Source organism: Ambystoma mexicanum, chromosome 4p, assembly GCF_040938575.1.
Source record: "Ambystoma mexicanum isolate Mex_15411 chromosome 4p, UKY_AmexF1_1, whole genome shotgun sequence".
Lineage (NCBI taxonomy): Eukaryota > Metazoa > Chordata > Amphibia > Caudata > Ambystomatidae > Ambystoma > Ambystoma mexicanum.
In genome coordinates, this window is record NC_090927.1 from 873661812 (window position 1) to 873682805 (window position 20994).

The window sequence follows — 20994 nt, forward strand, 5'->3', positions numbered from 1 at the left end:
GGATGGGTAGGCAGCCACAGTAGCTCCAAGCACCTGGGCTGAAGACGAGAGGACAGGTGCAGTCCAGTGGAGGGCCCAGGTGGTGACAGGAGGTCCGCAGCTAGGGTGGAGCGGGTGGCCACAGCCGCTTGATGTCAATGAGGATGAGGATGATGAGAGGGCAGGTGATGGCCTGAAAGGGCCCTGGTGGAGACGGGTGGCCCACGTTCAGGGCAGCGCGGGTAGACAGACCAATCCAGGTGCAGCGGGAGTGGGAGCTGCCACTACCGCAACACCTCCACAAGGCCGATGATGAGTCTGGTGCAGTCCAGCAAAGGGCCCAGGCAGGCAGACCAATCCAGGAGCAGTGGTAATGGGAGCTGCCACGACCGCAACACCTTCACAAGGCCGATGATGAGTCTGGTGCAGTCCAGTGGAGGGCTAAGGCGGCGACAGGAGGCTTGCAGTTGGGTTGGAGTGGGATCAGGTGAAAGGAAGGTGCGATTCAAGGAGAAATTTAAGTCGGAGGTGCTCCAAGGATTTAGAAACAGGAACAGAAAGTTGGGCACAGGAAAATTGTTATACACACTGAATTTGTAAGGTTTGAATCAGCCTGAAGTAGGGAGACGCCGGATCAGGCGTACGAGGTTCTGCGCCCCCTGGTGACTTGTATCTGCTATTCTGGCTGCAGCACAGTGCACATCACAATCAAAGTTCCAGTGGAATTCAATGTACTCATTCTGAGATGGGTTAACTGGTAATGCTTTGGTAACCAGAGCACCAGTCACAATGTGTGACATCTAGACAGCATGCGGGACTTGCATCGATTTTCACAGTAAACTGCCCACAAGTTACAGGCCTCAACCGTATCCTGGAATTTGGGTCAGAGGATGATATTTTGTGATCCTATATCTGTCTTATGTATAAATGTGCTTCCTTACAAAACATATTCTTACTCTCTTCGTACTTTCTGTGTTCAAAATCAAGTAGAAATAAGCATTGAAATGAATTTATTTCTTAGGTTATGCTCATTCCTTCATGTCAATCTGGAAAAATGAATACCCTTCATTTGGATGACAGACTTATCTTGATGGCCGAAGGCCAACCGTCTTATGCACAGAATTATAGAAATACAGACTGCTATGCTTGACCAACAAGCGGCCATTTTAAACGTAGCAAGAATCTCCATTTTGCTTGTTAACCATTGCTCATTGCTTTCTGTCTAAACTGCTTTGCAGCTTGAAATTCTTGCGAATTCTGCTTAGTCTGTTCAAACTGTTAACATTGTTGTCTGAATATGAAAGGGCAAGGCCGCGGGACTGAGGAGTTTGTTGAAACTCCTCATGAGCAGCCCAGAAAGGAATGCCCACGCTCCCTCTCTGTAGCCTTGAGGGAGAGCTGCAGGGCATTTAATGATTTCACAGCTGCCAGCCAGTCTCGTACTGTGGTAGAATATGTTAGAATAAAGCAGCTAAAGGCTTGAATTATGCTCTTCTTACGGCCCCCTTCACAAAACCCTTTAGAGCGTGTCGGCTTCCAGGACACGAATAGCACCTCATAGATAGCAAAGCTTGGAATGTGACTCTTCCCCCGTGTACAGCTTGCTTCCAAGAACAGAAGCACCGTGTTCTGTTCAACAACTAGAAGATGCCTCTGCCCTTTCTAAATTGCACATTGTTACTAGAATAGACATCGAAAGTGTCATAATTGTCATACTCGTCGGAAATGTCCATCATCATCCGAGTTCAAAGAAACTCAATAAAAGGGGGTTGTTAAACATGTCATAGCTGATTGTATGATATGAATTTTGTATATATGTAACTGATTTACGTATTTCGCTCTCTTGCGTCCCTCGAGGTCTAGAGAATACATGTCGCAGGGCGTGAGACCACAGTTGGCCAATTGGGACTATTTTGCTTGCAATAAACCCTAGCATTGGGAATTTGAACCTCGTGTCTGGCGCATCCTTTCGTGTATGGTTATTGCCTTGTTTCCATATCGCGAGGGACACCTAGGGCCCCTTTCATTCACAAAATCATGCCTGATTCTGAAATTTGCCTCTGTTTATAATTCACATTCAAATGGAATTGCAAGCCGGTTATCCAGTGGTTTGGACTTTTCCTCTGTCTACTATATGCACATATAGTTCTCAGTGTTTTGGCCTTCTTGTATGCCTAATATATGCATGTCGGGTACTCAGTGCTTCCAACTTCACCTACGCCTATCTGAAAGCTGTGTCAGGTACTCAGTGCTTCCAACTTCACCTACGCATATCTGAAAGCTGTGTCGGGTACTCAGTGCTTCCAACTTCACCTATGCCTATCTGAAAGCTGTGTCAGGTACTCAGTGCTTCCAACTTCACCTACGCCTATCTGAAAGCTGTGTCGGGTACTCAGGGCTTCCAACTTCACCTACGCCTATCTGAAAGCTGTTTTCTCATCGAGTCCAACTTTTCTTCCAATGAGTTTCTAAATTCAGAGTCGGTCAGAGCTTTTGGATCAATGAGTTGACGGTTAAGTGGGAATTTAGCAGTCTTCTAGACCAAAATGGTTCAGCCAACCCCCAGTCCTGTATATGGCGCACACCCAGAAGTTCTAAGGACAAGAACAGGGATGGATTAGAACTGACATAAATACATCACAGGATAACCAGAACAAAATCAATCATTAGGGACATTTTTGTTTCCAAATGAATGAATATGTGCATTTCAGTGCTGCTTTGGACTTCTCCTCTGCCTAGTATCTGAGCACGTGGTTTTCAGTTCTCTGGACTATTTCTCCACTACTAAATGCACACTGGATTTTCATTGCTTTAGCCGTCTTCTACACCTAGTAAGCGTAAATTGGAATATCAATAAAATGGTAGTTTTCTATGACTCCAATTGCACATTAGGTTCCTACTGCTTTGGTCATCTCCCCCAACGAGAACGTGTATGTGGCATATCAGTGCTATGTTTCACCAACACCTAATACATGTGGATGTGGTTCTTGGTGCTTTGGGGTTTCTCCTCCAAAGGGAGTGTCTGAATCCTGCATTATGTACAGTGCTTGAACATGACAATTGCATGGGTGTAGCAATGCATTTACCCATTTCTCTATCTCTTGGTCTCCTTCGCTATCTGTTGTTTCATAAATGAAGAAATGTCTGCTTCTTGGTCTTGAATCAATAAATAGTTCAGTAAAAAACGTCTTTGTAATCTCTTTGTTGTCATCTGTTTCCAAGGAAATCAGAGGTGGCACATTTTCTTGAAACACTTCTTCCTTCTCATCCTTGGATTTCTCTCTTGGTTACTGAGCTATATCTTATCTTCTCCCTCTTTTGCCTTGGTTGGTGGTTGCTCAGATGCCACCTCTTTTTTCTGCACTCTATTTAATTTATTGCATCTCTTCAATAAATGCAAGTGGGTTTCTCAGTGGTTTTGTTTTCTTCTCCGCCGATTATATGCTCACACTTATGCTTATGAGTTCTTTAGCCTTCTCATACACCTAGTAAATTCATGGCAGGTGCTCAGTGCTTTTGACTGCTTACTAAATGCACATCCAGTTTGCAGTGCAATGGCCTTCTCCTCCACATAGTAAATGCACCTTTTTTATTCAGTGGTATGGTCTTCTCCACCTACTAAACACACATAGGGTTTTAATCTACAAATAAACAAAAAATAAGTGCTTTGGCCAGCTCTCACACCTATTAAATTCACATGCGGATATCAGTGCTTCGGCCTTCTCCTTTTTCTACTAAATTCAGATGGGGTTCTCAAGGCTATGTCTTTCTTTTGTGCAGAGCAAGTTCATGTGGGGTTCTGTTTACTTGGGCCTTCTCCTATGCATGCTAAAGACATGAAGATTTCTCACTAACGTTGCCTTCTACCAGGCCTAGTAAATGCATATGTTGTTCTCTGTGCTTTGGCCCTTTCCTATGCAGAGTAAAGGCACATGCAATTCTTAGCACAGTGGCATTCTCTACCAAATACATGTGTGGCTCCCAGTGCTTTTGCCCATTCATATGCATAGTAAATGCACATACAGTTCTTAGCAAAATGGCATTCTCATCTGCCTACCAAACACATAGGGGCTTGTCAGTGTGTTGCCCTTCTCGTATAGAATGCACATGGATTGTACTGCCGTTTCACCCCAGTTCACATCCACATCCACCCCTATATCATGTGCTCACATCTTCACCAAAACATTCCAACCCCTGACTCTACCTAGGCCCTTTAACGCTCGGCAAGAATAGAGGTCCTCTTGCCGAGCGTTAAAACCAGTTCCGTGACCTCGCATTTCGTGATACCTATGGTCCTCATTAGCCCTGATCATCCGGATCGATTACATGCGATTGAAGCTTACGTCGACAGCGGTGCCATCGGCAATTATGTGGATCATGAAATGGTTTTGAGGATGAATCTGACTCTTTGTCCAAAGGCTGTAAAGGACGTCATTACTACGGTGGATGGTACGGAGATAGCCTCCGGACCAGTAACGCATACCACCCAAGAAGTGACTCTAGTAAGTCAAGATGGACACCATGAGAAGATCGTGTTCGATGTGATCAAGGCCCCTCAGTTCCAGATTATTCTAGGAATACCTTGGTTAGAGAAGCACAATCCTCAGATCGATTGGCGAGCAAGAACGGTTCAGTTTCCAGAATGTGCCTCTACTTGTCACCCTCAACCTGGTGTTGCACTGGCAGCAATTTCTTCGGAGACCCCCAGTTACCTCCCGAATACCTAGAATTCCAAGATGTTTTCCGGAAGGATCAGGCTAACTCTCTACCTCCTCATAGGTCTTATGACTGCCAGATAGACCTGATACCTGGATCTACTCTTCCTCGTAGTAGAATTTATGCCCTCACCGAGCCTGAGAATCTTCACCTCCGACAATACCTGGATCAATACCTAGCGAATGGGTTTATTCGTCCTTCCAAGTCCCCTGCTTCCTCAGCTTTGTTCTTCGTTCCAAAAAAAGAAGGGGACCTTAGAACTTGTATAGATTATCGTGCCCTGAACCAGATCACCGTTAAGAATAGATATCCGTTACCTTTGATCCCTGAACTCCTGGATCAAGTCAGAAAAGCATGCATATATACAAAGCTGGATCTTAGAGGAGCCTACCACTTGGTACGAGTAAAAGAGGGCGATGAATGGAAGACGGCCTTCCGCACCAAGTATGGGCTATTTGAATATCAGGTCATGCCCTTCAGACTTTGCAATGCCCCGGCCGCCTTTCAATATTTTATGAACGATGTCCTCAGAGAGCTCATAGATGTGTGTGTTGTTGTTTACATTGACGACATCCTCGTTTATTCTTCATCGGAATCTGAACATCGGAAACACGTGAAAATGGTCCTCGAGAGATTGCGTCAACACAAACTTTTCGCTAAGTTGGAAAAATGTGTTTTCAACGTGACTGAAGTTGAATTCTTGGGATTCATATTATCACCTAGCGGAGTGCGTATGGATTCAAAGAAGGTCGATGCAATTCTCAAATGGCCATCGCCATCCTCCGTAAAAGGTGTTCAAAGCATGTTAGGCTTCGCTAACTTTTACCGCAGGTTTATCCCCGAATTCTCTCGAGTAGTCCAGCCCATCACCGCCTTGTTAAAGAAAAACAAACGTTATGAATGGTCTACCAAGGCGGAACAAGCTTTCCAGAATTTGAAGACTAAATTTATCTCTGCACCAATCTTAAAACATCCTCGCCCAGAACTCCCCTACATCGTTGAAACTGATGCTTCGAGCCTTGCCATGGGGGCAGTTCTATCACAAAAGGACCCAGTAACCAATCAGTTGCATCCCGTGGCATTTTGGTCCCGCAAATTCTCGCCTCCTGAAATCAATTACACTATTACTGATAAGGAACTTCTGGCTATCAAGTCCGCCTTTAAGGCTTGGCGGCATTATCTTCTGGGGGCCCGACACACCGTTACTGTGATTACAGATCACCGAAAACCTGCAATATTTGAAAACCGCAAAAGCCCAATCCTCTAGACAACTCCGTTGGGCACTATTCTTTGCCGAGTTTGACTTCATAATTACCTATCGACCTGGTCGAAAAAACGGTAAAGCTGATGCCCTTTCTCGGATGGGAGTGGAAGAACACTTGATCCACCCTAAACCTGTACCTATCATTCCCGAACAAAGAATTCTGGGTGTAATCACCACACAATCCATAGAGGAAGTTAAGGATAAAGCCAGGCAACTTGTAACTCCAGCAGACATACAGAATTGGCATCTGCAGGGAAAGGACTTTACAGTGAAGGACAACTTATTGTATTTCCAAGAACGATTATACCTGCCCAGCACAGATTTACAGAAAGAGGTAATCTCTTGTTATCACGATTCTTTAATGGAAGGACATCCCGGTATGGCCAAAACCTCAGAAAAGATCAAGCGCTACTTCTGGTGGCCGTCTTGGAAAAAAGATATCAGAGACTTTATAATGTCCTGTGGAGTATGCGCCCAAAACAAGAGTCAAAAGGAAAAACCAGCCGGCCTCTTACGCCCTATTGACATCCCACCTCGCCCTTGGCATACACTTTCTATGGACTTCATCACCGATCTACCTCCATGCTCCGGATACAATACGATCCTAGTAATCGTGGACCTATTCTCCAAGATGGCGCATTTCATCCCACTCAAAGGCTTACCAACAGCAACAACTCTGGCCCGAGAATTTCTCGAAAACATCGTCCGACTGCACGGTTTTCCTTCAGTTCTAATTTCGGATCGAGGTAGTCAATTTATTTCTCATTTTTGGCGAAGTTGCTGTCGGTCGGCCCAAATTGATGTGAGACTTTCGACCAGTCACCACCCTCAAACCGACGGACAAACCGAGAGGACCAATCAAACTCTGGAACAGTATTTACGCTGCATGCTGCAACAAACTGAAAAAACTTGGAAAGATATCCTTTGGATAGCCGAATATGCCTACAATAACTCTGTCCACTCGGGAACTGGGAAGACCCCGTTTTTTCTTTAATACGGCAGCCACCCTCGAACCTCGGAGTTGGATCCACTCCAAGATCTTGGAACACCAGCAGTAGACCACCTGCATTCTACAATCACCCAAGCCTTTAAGGAAGCCGTTTCTCACCTTCAAAGGGCTAAAGAACAATACAAGAAAGGAGCAGATCAACATCGGAAGGAAGCCCCCCAATATCAAGTAGGAGATCAAGTCTGGTTATCCACCAAATATCTACCTCTAAAAGGACCACGCACATTCAACCCAAGATACCTTGGTCCCTATTCCATCACTACCATAGTAAACCCAGTAGCGGTCAAGTTGGACTTGCCCCCTCACATGAAGATACATCCGGTCTTCCACGTCTCTCTATTAAAACCCGTGCAACCTCAAACCCGACTAACTAAATCTCCAAAACCTATCCTAGTTGATGGAGAACTCGAGTTTGAAGTCAAAAGCATCCTGGACTCCAAGATCTCCAAATCTAAACTATTTTACCTAATTGACTGGAAAGGCTACGGCCCCCAAGAAAGATCCTGGGAACCTGCAGAATATGTCCACGCTCCTCGTCTAATCAAAAGATTTCATCGAACATTTCCTGACAAGCCCAAACCCCCGGAGAAGCCCGGTTTGGGAGGGGCCTTGAGGGGGGGTGCTGTCATGATCTCTGCTTCCAAAAGGTCAGGACTTACCCAACTCCCTTGGAAGCAGACCCATAACCCAGGTTCCGAGTGCCAGCCAGTCCCAATTGGGACCTTTTGGACCCTGTCCTGGCGCCAGTGGCACCAGGCTCATAAATATGCCCAGACCCAGCGCTGGAAGCGCCGGGCTCATAATGCTTGGGTGGACTTACCTGCAGCAGACCATGCTGCTTACTTACCTGCCAGTTGAGCCCCTGATCCTCTTCTGTTTGGGACTACTTTTCCTGTTGGGTGGGGCAGGAGCCACTCCCTAGGTTCAGAACACTGGAACTCTTCTGGAAAGCAGGAACTCTTTTCTTACCTAGGCGAGGCTGTGGAAGGAGACACCTAAGCACTACAGGAGGCTATTTAAACCACACCCGATGGATGAATCTTGCTTTGCGTTATTCTGCATCCTCTGCAGCAGAACGCTCATCGTGTCTTCTGCATCTGATCCTGGGCCTAAGTGAAAAAGGCTTACCATCCTGAATCCAGTCTTCAGCAACACCTATAAAGACAAGAAAGAACAGGTTAGCATTACGGTCTTCAGTGACAGCGCTTCTCTTACCTGGTCCATCAGCTGTCACCAACGCCTCGCGCTGCATTCCGGCATCTGAAAGACAAAGGCTTACCTACTCTTCGCGTGCTCCGGAGGTCTTCGCACTGCATTCCGGCATCTGAAAGACAAAAGCTTACCAACTCTTCGCACGCTCCGGAGGCCTTCGGCGCTGCATCCCGCATCTGAAAGACAAAAGAAGGTGCGTTTAAAGACATTGGGTAACTTTATTACTCACGTGCCATTACTCCTTCCCACGCCGAATCCAGTGGGTACTCCGGCACCCTTCAGCAGCTCCGAACTTGTACCTGCAAGATAAAAGGACAGTTACTGCGCATCGTGAAGCAGGCAACAAGCGCTTACTTACGTGCTTCCATGCGCTTCTATTCCTCACACGGGTTCCATCCTCAACTCACTTCAGCCCGTCATCCGCCATCGCCAGAACCCTGCAAAACAAGAGACATCATTACAAAAGACTTTTAAAGACATTTGAAATACTCGGAACTTACCGTTCGTGCAGTAAACGACGGACAGCAGTCCTCTGAGGTCAAGAGGCCTGCACCCTTATCCAGTGAAGAAACTGGTTACGGCACCCTGTCCCGAGGCAGATGGAGAGCTCGGCGTTCACTTACCTAAGACATCTTACTCTTCGAGTCAGACATACAGTGCACAGAGGTCCAGCCCAAAGAGCCAACCGTGTGTTACACATCACCTTTGAAGATACGGTATTCGCCCAGTCAAGACCGGCGCCTCTGCGGGAATCAGGTGAGCGTTACACATACTCAGCGGCGGTGCCTCGAGGAGGCCGGTGTTGGGTGGGCCGGCGCAGGCCAGAGGAGGACTCTGGACGACGTGTGGCCACAGCAGTCGCACATCCATGGAGGCCGAAGATGGGTGGACTTGTGCAGGCCAGAGAGGTTCTGGGAGGCGATAAAAGGCTGGGACCTGAGCAGGTCAGTGGAAGGTGCAGGTGGTGAAAGAGGTGCTTGCCAGGATGGAGCGGGCAGCCAGTGTCACACGTCCTTGGAGGGTTGGTGGAGGACCCAGAAGGCTACAGCTGGCATGCGATCAGGATGGGTAGGCAGCCACAGTAGCTCCAAGCACCTGGGCTGAAGACGAGAGGACAGGTGCAGTCCAGTGGAGGGCCCAGGTGGTGACAGGAGGTCCGCAGCTAGGGTGGAGCGGGTGGCCACAGCCGCTTGATGTCAATGAGGATGAGGATGATGAGAGGGCAGGTGATGGCCTGAAAGGGCCCTGGTGGAGACGGGTGGCCCACGTTCATGGCAGCGCGGGTAGACAGACCAATCCAGGTGCAGCGGGAGTGGGAACTGCCACTACCGCAACACCTCCACAAGGCCGATGATGAGTCTGGTGCAGTCCAGCAAAGGGCCCAGGCAGGCAGACCAATCCAGGAGCAGTGGTAATGGGAGCTGCCACGACCGCAACACCTTCACAAGGCCGATGATGAGTCTGGTGCAGTCCAGTGGAGGGCTAAGGCGGCGACAGGAGGCTTGCAGTTGGGTTGGAGTGGGATCAGGTGAAAGGAAGGTGCGATTCAAGGAGAAATTTAAGTCGGAGGTGCTCCAAGGATTTAGAAACAGGAACAGAAAGTTGGGCACAGGAAAATTGTTATACACACTGAATTTGTAAGGTTTGAATCAGCCTGAAGTAGGGAGACGCCGGATCAGGCGTACGAGGTTCTGCGCCCCCTGGTGACTTGTATCTGCTATTCTGGCTGCAGCACAGTGCACATCACAATCAAAGTTCCAGTGGAATTCAATGTACTCATTCTGAGATGGGTTAACTGGTAATGCTTTGGTAACCAGAGCACCAGTCACAATGTGTGACATCTAGACAGCATGCGGGACTTGCATCGATTTTCACAGTAAACTGCCCACAAGTTACAGGCCTCAACCGTATCCTGGAATTTGGGTCAGAGGATGATATTTTGTGATCCTATATCTGTCTTATGTATAAATGTGCTTCCTTACAAAACATATTCTTACTCTCTTCGTACTTTCTGTGTTCAAAATCAAGTAGAAATAAGCATTGAAATGAATTTATTTCTTAGGTTATGCTCATTCCTTCATGTCAATCTGGAAAAATGAATACCCTTCATTTGGATGACAGACTTATCTTGATGGCCGAAGGCCAACCATCTTATGCACAGAATTATAGAAATACAGACTGCTATGCTTGACCAACAAGCGGCCATTTTAAACGTAGCAAGAATCTCCATTTTGCTTGTTAACCATTGCTCATTGCTTTCTGTCTAAACTGCTTTGCAGCTTGAAATTCTTGCGAATTCTGCTTAGTCTGTTCAAACTGTTAACATTGTTGTCTGAATATGAAAGGGCAAGGCCGCGGGACTGAGGAGTTTGTTGAAACTCCTCATGAGCAGCCCAGAAAGGAATGCCCACGCTCCCTCTCTGTAGCCTTGAGGGAGAGCTGCAGGGCATTTAATCATTTCACAGCTGCCAGCCAGTCTCGTACTGTGGTAGAATATGTTAGAATAAAGCAGCTAAAGGCTTGAATTATGCTCTTCTTACGGCCCCCTTCACAAAACCCTTTAGAGCGTGTCGGCTCCCAGGACACGAATAGCACCTCATAGATAGCAAAGCTTGGAATGTGACTCTTCCCCCGTGTACAGCTTGCTTCCAAGAACAGAAGCACCGTGTTCTGTTCAACAACTAGAAGATGCCTCTGCACTTTCTAAATTGCACATTGTTACTAGAATAGACATCGAAAGTGTCATAATTGTCATACTCGTCGGAAATGTCCATCATCATCCGAGTTCAAAGAAACTCAATAAAAGGGGGTTGTTAAACATGTCATAGCTGATTGTATGATATGAATTTTGTATATATGTAACTGATTTACGTATTTCGCTCTCTTGCGTCCCTCGAGGTCTAGAGAATACACGTCGCAGGGCGTGAGACCACAGTTGGCCAATTGGGACTATTTTGCTTGCAATAAACCCTAGCATTGGGAATTTGAACCTCGTGTCTGGCGCATCCTTTCGTGTATGGTTATTGCCTTGTTTCCATATCGCGAGGGACCCCTAAGGGCCCCTTTCATTCACAAAATCATGCCTGATTCTGAAATTTGCCTCTGTTTATAATTCACATTCAAATGGAATTGCAAGCCGGTTATCCAGTGGTTTGGACTTTTCCTCTGTCTACTATATGCACATATAGTTCTCAGTGTTTTGGCCTTCTTGTATGCCTAATATATGCATGTCGGGTACTCAGTGCTTCCAACTTCACCTACGCCTATCTGAAAGCTGTGTCAGGTACTCAGTGCTTCCAACTTCACCTACGCATATCTGAAAGCTGTGTCGGGTACTCAGTGCTTCCAACTTCACCTATGCCTATCTGAAAGCTGTGTCAGGTACTCAGTGCTTCCAACTTCACCTACGCCTATCTGAAAGCTGTGTCGGGTACTCAGTGCTTCCAACTTCACCTACGCCTATCTGAAAGCTGTTTTCTCATCGAGTCCAACTTTTCTTCCAATGAGTTTCTAAATTCAGAGTCGGTCAGAGCTTTTGGATCAATGAGTTGACGGTTAAGTGGGAATTTAGCAGTCTTCTAGACCAAAATGGTTTAGCCAACCCCCAGTCCTGTATATGGCGCACACCCAGAAGTTCTAAGGACAAGAACAGGGATGGATTAGAACTGACATAAATACATCACAGGATAACCAGAACAAAATCAATCATTAGGGACATTTTTGTTTCCAAATGAATGAATATGTGCATTTCAGTGCTGCTTTGGACTTCTCCTCTGCCTAGTATCTGAGCACGTGGTTTTCAGTTCTCTGGACTATTTCTCCACTACTAAATGCACACTGGATTTTCATTGCTTTAGCCGTCTTCTACACCTAGTAAGCGTAAATTGGAATATCAATAAAATGGTAGTTTTCTATGACTCCAATTGCACATTAGGTTCCTACTGCTTTGGTCATCTCCCCCAACGAGAACGTGTATGTGGCATATCAGTGCTATGTTTCACCAACACCTAATACATGTGGATGTGGTTCTTGGTGCTTTGGGGTTTCTCCTCCAAAGGGAGTGTCTGAATCCTGCATTATGTACAGTGCTTGAACATGACAATTGCATGGGTGTAGCAATGCATTTACCCATTTCTCTATCTCTTGGTCTCCTTCGCTATCTGTTGTTTCATAAATGAAGAAATGTCTGCTTCTTGGTCTTGAATCAATAAATAGTTCAGTAAAAAACGTCTTTGTAATCTCTTTGTTGTCATCTGTTTCCAAGGAAATCAGAGGTGGCACATTTTCTTGAAACACTTCTTCCTTCTCATCCTTGGATTTCTCTCTTGGTTACTGAGCTATATCTTATCTTCTCCCTCTTTTGCCTTGGTTGGTGGTTGCTCAGATGCCACCTCTTTTTTCTGCACTCTATTTAATTTATTGCATCTCTTCAATAAATGCAAGTGGGTTTCTCAGTGGTTTTGTTTTCTTCTCCGCCGATTATATGCTCACACTTATGCTTATGAGTTCTTTAGCCTTCTCATACACCTAGTAAATTCATGGCAGGTGCTCAGTGCTTTTGACTGCCTACTAAATGCACATCCAGTTTGCAGTGCAATGGCCTTCTCCTACACATAGTAAATGCACCTTTTTTATTCAGTGGTATGGTCTTCTCCACCTATTAAACACACATAGGGTTTTAATCTACAAATAAACAAAAAATAAGTGCTTTGGCCAGCTCTCACACCTATTAAATTCACATGCGGATATCAGTGCTTCGGCCTTCTCCTTTTTCTACTAAATTCAGATGGGGTTCTCAAGGCTATGTCTTTCTTTTGTGCAGAGCAAGTTCATGTGGGGTTCTGTTTACTTGGGTCTTCTCCTATGCATGCTAAAGACATGAAGATTTCTCACTAACGTTGCCTTCTACCAGGCCTAGTAAATGCATGTGTTGTTCTCTGTGCTTTGGCCCTTTCCTATGCAGAGTAAAGGCACATGCAATTCTTAGCACAGTGGCATTCTCTACCAAATACATGTGTGGCTCCCAGTGCTTTTGCCCATTCCTATGCATAGTAAATGCACATACAGTTCTTAGCAAAATGGCATTCTCATCTGCCTACCAAACACATAGGGGCTTGTCAGTGTGTTGCCCTTCTCGTATAGAATGCACATGGATTGTACTGCCGTTTCACCCCAGTTCACATCCACATCCACCCCTATATCATGTGCTCACATCTTCACCAAAACATTCCAACCCCTGACTCTACCTAGGCCCTGTCATTGGTGTAAGTCTAGTGTAGCCTGCATATCCAAGAAATCCCTTCACTAACAAGCCTTAACTACTTCTTCCTCTTCAAATACGAACATAACAACACTTGATGGTCCCTAGCTTCTACTCTGGGATACATAAACAATAGGTGTATCCTACCCTCTGTTGGACTAAATCTAAGTTTAAATGGTAACTGTGGGAGCAAGTACTCGACTATTTCTTTGCGAGAGTGCTGCAAATATTATCAAACCACTAGTGCTGGTATTTGTCCACTTTCTAGTGAGGATGATCTGGTTGGAGGGATAAAAAACAAACAATCATGTATTTGCCACTAATCGTTAGCAGGTTGGAGACGGTGAATCAACGATTCCTTTAGGAAAAATAATTTAGTCCAAATCATTCGTGCATTTTCTTACAAAATTGTATTGATATTTGCAATGTGTGTAACATAAATTCTGTGCATAACATAAATTCAAAAGCAGACACAATCATTCGACTTCATGATTCATTAGCTACAAGAAGATGAGTGGGGAAATCATAGACATTTTTTAAACATATTAAACAACATGACAAACTGAAACAAAATGTCAGCAAAAGTTCTTCTACATATGAGAAAGAAAAACCTTCTAGAAAAGAGGGGAAACTAAAAAAGTTGTTGCCCCTATGTTTGAGGGAAGTGCTTTTCTCTTTTTATCAAGTTAATTCCCTTTGAGACAGTTCATTTTGTCTTGATCTAAACTCAGGGCTTCAGTGTTGCCCAATCTACGGGTCTTTGTATAGTAACAGAATTCTTTGCCCTAGCTTCTACTAGCCTGTCTTGATATAGACACAAGGTTGAATCAAGTAAAACCTTTTGTCCCAAAAAACCTATAAAGTTAAATCTGGGCGAATAGCTAAACTTTCTAAGTTTCAGCTTTTGCTAAAACTGTCCTGGCCATGCTTAGAGGACACTATTCTCACACCTGGAATATGAGCAGTGTAGGTGTCATACTAAGAATAACGTTGGCACAACATACTAACTTAATAAAGTTAACGTTTGTCACACAATAAATATACGACTTGCCCCATCGACTAATGTAAACCTTTGTGGATTGTGACATGCTGTGCTCTATGTGAAGGTAAACATACAGTTCGAGAGCTGTCCTTAGCATATTGTCGCCAAATGTGTAAGGCTTTAATTCCTACTGGATGTGATGATTATACTGTTGGTGTCCGGAGGGCCAAAGTGGCTGGCATGCAGCATACGTGATACCACGTGTCATTTTTGTTTATGTTTTTATCTGCATTCTTTATACATGCAGATCTGACTAGGAAGCAGAGCAGTGCTGTGTAAAGATAAGTACTCAGGTTAAAAGAAGAATGATACGCCAGGGCATTCTCCTGAGATGACTCTGGAGAATGCATCGGTTTACGTGCTTTATAGTCTCTGGCATTCAAGAGGTGGTCTCTGAACCACAGGGCCCCTCCGTCAGGGCCGGTGCAAGGAATTTTGGCACCCTAGGCAAAGTGTCAGATTGGCGCCCCCCCACTGCGGTTCCTAACCCTTCTCAACCAACCGTCCCCATTGTGTTACTGATTTCTGCAACCCACTGGCCCCAGTTATATGGTTGTTGTGAACAGACACACAGAAGAAGTGAATATTAAGGATCAGTTCTAGACACTGACAAACAGAGGATGGTCTGCAAATACAACGACCCAGAAAAGTGACACTCATTAGAACGGAGAAGTTCATTTAGCTCATTTGATCATCATTCCTGCCATTAAGCATGAAAAAGGATTTTATATTATGTAATAAAATACATGTCTCCAAGCACTTGAGTAGCAGTAAAGAAAGAAATTGCTTCTGTAGACAAGATAACCTGAAGGTTTGAGGCAGGATGCTCCTCTTCACCTCTGCCTGCTTTAAACCGGCCTCCCCTTAGTTGAATACGCCCTGGAAAGCCCTGGCTCATAGTTCTGTTACCCCAGTTTGACTTAGAGTATTCCCACATAAGCCCACTCTCTGTCCCTTTAAATCCTAGTTTTGGGCAGAGCAACAAACTACATAGTAACTCCTTTAATTTATTAGGTCTCCATGATTATGGGCCCTAGCAGTGGACAACTGGGACGAGACCACACAACTAAAGACTAAGGAAGAAGGGGATGGAAAGTCTTATTTCCACTCCCCAGGTACAGTAAATAATTAAATAACATCCGTGTACAGTACATCCGTTCTTTATGAGGCATGGTTTCAACTGCAATGTCACCTGAAACATTTGGTAAACTGCAATAAATGTAGGACTAAAGGAAAGCATATGAGAGCAGCATCTTTATGGGCTGCACATAACAGGCCCGAGTTAACTTGAGATCTGTGTCTTTCATGCTTGGCCTTGGAAGGCACAGTGCAGCAAGGCGGCTGTCAGGACCTGTGCTGTGGTCAAAGGCAAAGTTGGTGGCAGACGGTTGAGCCGTTTCCTGAAGGACAGATGGACACACACTCCCCAGTGCCAACAACGCAGGCACAGCTCTACTTATGTATGTATGTATGTTTCATTTTTTGTATTTATTTAACATTTGAATGCCGCCTATGCAGCTAAAAGTTTTTCCAGGCGTCACAAGATAAATAAGGAGGATGGGGTGACCAGAGGAGAAAATAACAGTAATGGTCCTACTAGAGCTTGTGACATTCAGATCGTAAAAGTGCAGTAACAGGTAGTGCAGGGGAGGGGGCAGATCAGGGCGAATGGATGGGATAGGGAGAGGGGAAGAGGGATATGTGCAGGGGGTGGGACCCAGGGGCTGGGCAAGACTTAAGGGAAGCACAGGGGGGCAAGTGTTTGGGGGAAGAAATGGGGTTAGGGGTCAGCTAGTGTGTAGGAAGGGGATGGACCAGACTCAGTAGGCTAGTCGGGGAAGAGTGCCCAAGGGCCAGCGCTGGTAATGGGAGAGGGGGAAGACAGGTTGAAGGAGGGCCTGGCCCCAGTAAAGGCTCATAAGGAAACAGGCATCCAGGCCTAGCGGCAGGTGGAAGGTGGAAACTATCAGGAGAGGGAAGGAGGAGGAGAAAAGGAAGGTGAGAGAAGCTTCCGGAACTTAAGGAGATCTGGCTCAAGATGGAGATAGGCAGGAAGGCCATTCTACAGGGAGGCTCCTGCCGAAGAAAGAGGTCTACACCCCACTCTCTGCTTGGAGAAATGTCTGAACTTCAGAGAGTTAGAGCTAGAGGACTCTAGCAGGGAGGTATTTGGAGAGAGAGAGAGTTGGATGTAGGGTGGTCCCAGGCCCACGGAAAGCCTTGTGGATGAAACAGAGTGTCTTGAATGTGATTCTAGAAACCACAGGGAGCCAGTGGAGGGATTATAAGGCTGGAGAAATATTGTCCCTGGGCTTTAGGACAGGGATTGGTGCCCAGAGCCACAGATTGGATGTTTCAAAGCACAGTCAAATGAAAGACAAGGAGCCTTTGGGGGGCAATGAGTGTATTTCAATAGAAAAATAAATGGAATTGTTACAGTCACAGTGTCTGTGTCAGTCAGTTTCTGCTTTCCCAGGCTATTATTGAACCGGAAAGCAGTATTGACAGCTATATGCAATGCAAGCAGTTCTAACATCGGACTTACCCCCCGGCCCTTGTCCTGGGCCCTGCCCCTCTCCCTGCTGACCTGTGACCTGGGAAATGGTCCAGTGGACCCCAGTTAATGTACGGTCCATGGCCACAGGAGTCACAATGACACTCACAAACGTATATAAACTCATTCTCCCTTCCACTTCCATACATCGACTCTCTATCCCACTCAGTTCGGCTATTGACACCCCTGAGACCGAGAGACAGGCCAAGTACAACAATAGGGCAACCCTCACCTGCCTGAGTCTCTCTCAGCAGGCAGGGCTGCCACCCACAGTAGCAGGCTGCATCTAGTGTGCAAGGCAGGCCACGGACGGTTCAGACCAGATGACCATCCAGAAGTTAAGAACATTTGCATGCGCCTCAGTCACAAGGACACGCATCTGCGTATTAGCATCGCACAAGGCGCAGCACACCACACCCACGCCTGATTCCCAACCCAAACCAAACTTCTTTGGGCCTGCTACTGCAGACAGTGTTCAGTGTGCCGCCCATTAAGATGGGTTTCTGAACTCTGACCTGATGGGCAGAGGTTCAGAAGGCCAGCTTAGTTTCTTGGAACAGGGTAACCTTCTGGACAAGCCAGACCAATCAAGGTAGCATTGCCGGCAGTCAAGACTAGGTCTCAGGAGGAGTAGAGTGTTCGAAGGCCCACAATGAGCACACACAGTAAACAACACCACAAATTACTCTCAGTCAGATGTATATAGCAAAAATGCATACACATTTATTAAAGGCCTTTTAAATCAAACACAAGATTAAAATTCAGTAATATTAACCATTCTAACACGACCTTATACTAGTGAACATATATACATTAACTATTATCCAAAAGCAATATTAAGCAAGTATGGATCTGCAACCTGTAGAGAAGAGGGTCAGACAATGCAAATATACTTTAGGCAATTCTTCAGAAATCACAACCCTAACTAGTAGGCAGTCCAAACCCTACAAAATGTGTAGCCTTGTGCTCAAGAGTCTTCTTCAAGGGGCTGCATTGTCTCAGGAAGGGCCGTGAGGCGATGAAGAATAAAGTTCCTCTATTCGTGGAGGGTCTCCACAAGAGGGCAAAGTGGGTTCAATTGGGAATAGGATGGTAGCTCAGGCTACCCGTGAGTGCCCTTGGGAGACACTTGTGTATAAAAGTCTATGGATGCGCCTGGGGGCCACCGGTAAGTGTTGCAAGTACTCACCGACCCTTGACGCAGTCCGGACAAAACTTCGCCGTCTAGTCCAGTTCGCTTACAGGTTTGAGTCCAGCAATTGCGCGTCTCTCTGGCCTTCAGGGGCTGCGTTCCACGACTTCAGTCTGTGGCAGGACAGTGCCCTTTTCTCCGTATCTGAGGAAGGGATCGGGTCAGTACCACTGCAGCTCGTTTTAGGCCACAGACAGGCACAGAAGAAAGGCACCCACGAAGCTTGTCACCACAGTGGGTTGTTCCACGTAGGCTCAGTTTTGGCCAGGCTCTCCTAGTTCCTGATCTAGGAATGCTAGGTGTACGAAAGTCTGCGAGAGAGTGCCTTATATCAAGAGCTTACGGTTCCCAAAGTCTCAACACGAGACAGCGGCGATTCCAGAGCAAATATCCTGCATGAGCTGGTCAGTCACTGGGCGGTCCAGGAGCACTATCGAAGGGACTCGTTTACAGGTTAAGCAGGAGGTGTTGAGAGTAGTTGCTCCCACTACTCCAAAGGGTCGAAGCACCCTTGCAGGCCTTCTGTGATCGATGAGAAACAGGGGCACAAATGGGACAATAGCGGCGTCAGGGTGCCAAACCTTCCAGCAGGTCTCCAGAGGTTCCACAGTTCGGTTTCTTCGGTTCAGGATACTTGGGTCCTTTACTAATTTCGGTGAGAACTCAGAAGATTGACCTGGAATGGGTGTAGAGTGCCTTCTCTTATCCAAAGTTTGCTTTGCACCAAAACGAAGGGCATCCAATGGAAGATCAGCTCACATGCAACCATCCCAGACATGGACCAATCAAGGCTCACGATGGTCCCAGTCATTCCAGCACACCAGACATCATGGCACTCATGATGTGTATTGGAACTAGACAGGTCCATCCCACATCCTGGGCGAACACACACACACACACAATGCATGCATAAGCCTGCAAAAGCCTCGGTTTGAGCTAGGGTCTGCATGATCAAATAACGATTTTCCCGGGTCTGCTCAACCTGGGGAAGGCGAAGGGACAAAGGACTTTGTGGTATGGCCATTTTAGGCACGGTCAACCGTCCTGGGCTAAACACGGTTTGGACCGTTAAAAAGAGTCAAATTGCTTTAAAAAGTAACTGCTGCCACCATCTGTATCCTGGGCACACTTGTACAGTCACCCAAAATCCTTTGGGGGTGTCTAGGGCTTTAACAATGAAAAAGAGACCCCAGCACATTGTACTGTATGCTACATTATGCACTGATAAAAAGTTACCAAGAAATTGCAACAAAGTGAAAGACTAAAGGAAACAAAGTCTCCCAGTACTGACAGTCTGAAGGGCATGTCCGTTTCCCCTTAACAAGATGAGCAAAAGCCCAGTGGAGTATAGCAGAAGGCTGGGTTCCACTATTTAAAGTCAGGCTAGGATGGTCAGACAAAATCAAAAAGTTGGGGGTTCACAACTGGAGGGAAAATGGAAATCTTTCCTAACACCGCCCGCCTCATGACCTGAGAAAGAGAATAATAAGTGGTTATTGCCTTCGGCTGCATTTGTCGCTCTAACATTTCACCTTATAGGCAAGGACCTAACCTTGCCTAGTCATAGCACCAGCCCTGCCCTCCTACCTTTGTTTCGTGTAGATTGAGTGTGTTGTATCAGTTGTAAAGTTTGCCTTAAATTTAAAGCAGATTAGCCCAACGAGATGTAGTAGGTGTGTGCAGCGTACCAAAGCATGCGGCTTCACTCGTAGCTTGCTTTCGATTTCCTTGGCTTCATTTCTCATATGTCTGCGTGCACCCAATACATGGCAATATACAGAGCATGCATGATTCCTGCCCTTATCAAGTAAATGCCCGACTTTGTAATGTAATTAGTGTATTTACGATAGGTTACATACAGGATTCTATACAGCATGGTTTGCGCACTGAAACTCAGTGCTCTTGCATTTGACTATTTCATTACAGGTGTCGAAAGCACCCTTTTGATTTTCTGCACCGTTGTGTATTTTGTTGGGGTTATGTCTACTCTTTTTAATGTCCTTCCTTGTCATCATCATTCATGCTAGCAACATTTGTCGAGTAAATCAGACTTTTAGCAAGCACCAAGTTGTGATATTTCACTTTTTACTCAGTCTAGCATAGCAACATTCTACGTACAATTGATTGGCAGGCATCATCCGAGCCAAAATCCTGAAGCTTATTTAAGGTTTTGCTAATATTATATGAATTACTGGCGAGGATAAGCTTCTCGTCTTTTATACTTTCGATTCTATAAAAAAAAGTCTTAGTTGGGCCTACTTAGATTTGATCACAGAGGCCAAATGTATACATTATGTGTTCACAGCTTCATATAACTGGCTACAGCTTGTTGGCACTTAGCACAGAGCCTTGAAGGACGTATTCACATCCGCCTGCTCCGTATGTGGACAGCTTCTACTACACATGCAAGCCCTTATCTGAGTCTCACCATAGGCTTACAGGCCTTAGCCAAACACATTCTCCAGCCCATGTATGAAGCTGCCCCACATTCCTGTAGTATGAATTTTAAATTATTTCACAACTGGTTTGCTTTTTTTATTAATAATAGATGAAGCGCAAATACCGTTTTTACAGGTAGTCTCAATTTTACAAGTTGTCAAGTAAAATCAATATTTAGAAATCCCATACATAGTGCACATTTGTTTGGGAATCTTCAGGGTAAGTACAGCAGTGACCATTTTATTCATATCTCAGACCCTACAATCCTAAGAAAGCAGCTGCTTGAATGATTTCTACGCACAGATATGATTGTGTTTTGTATTAACA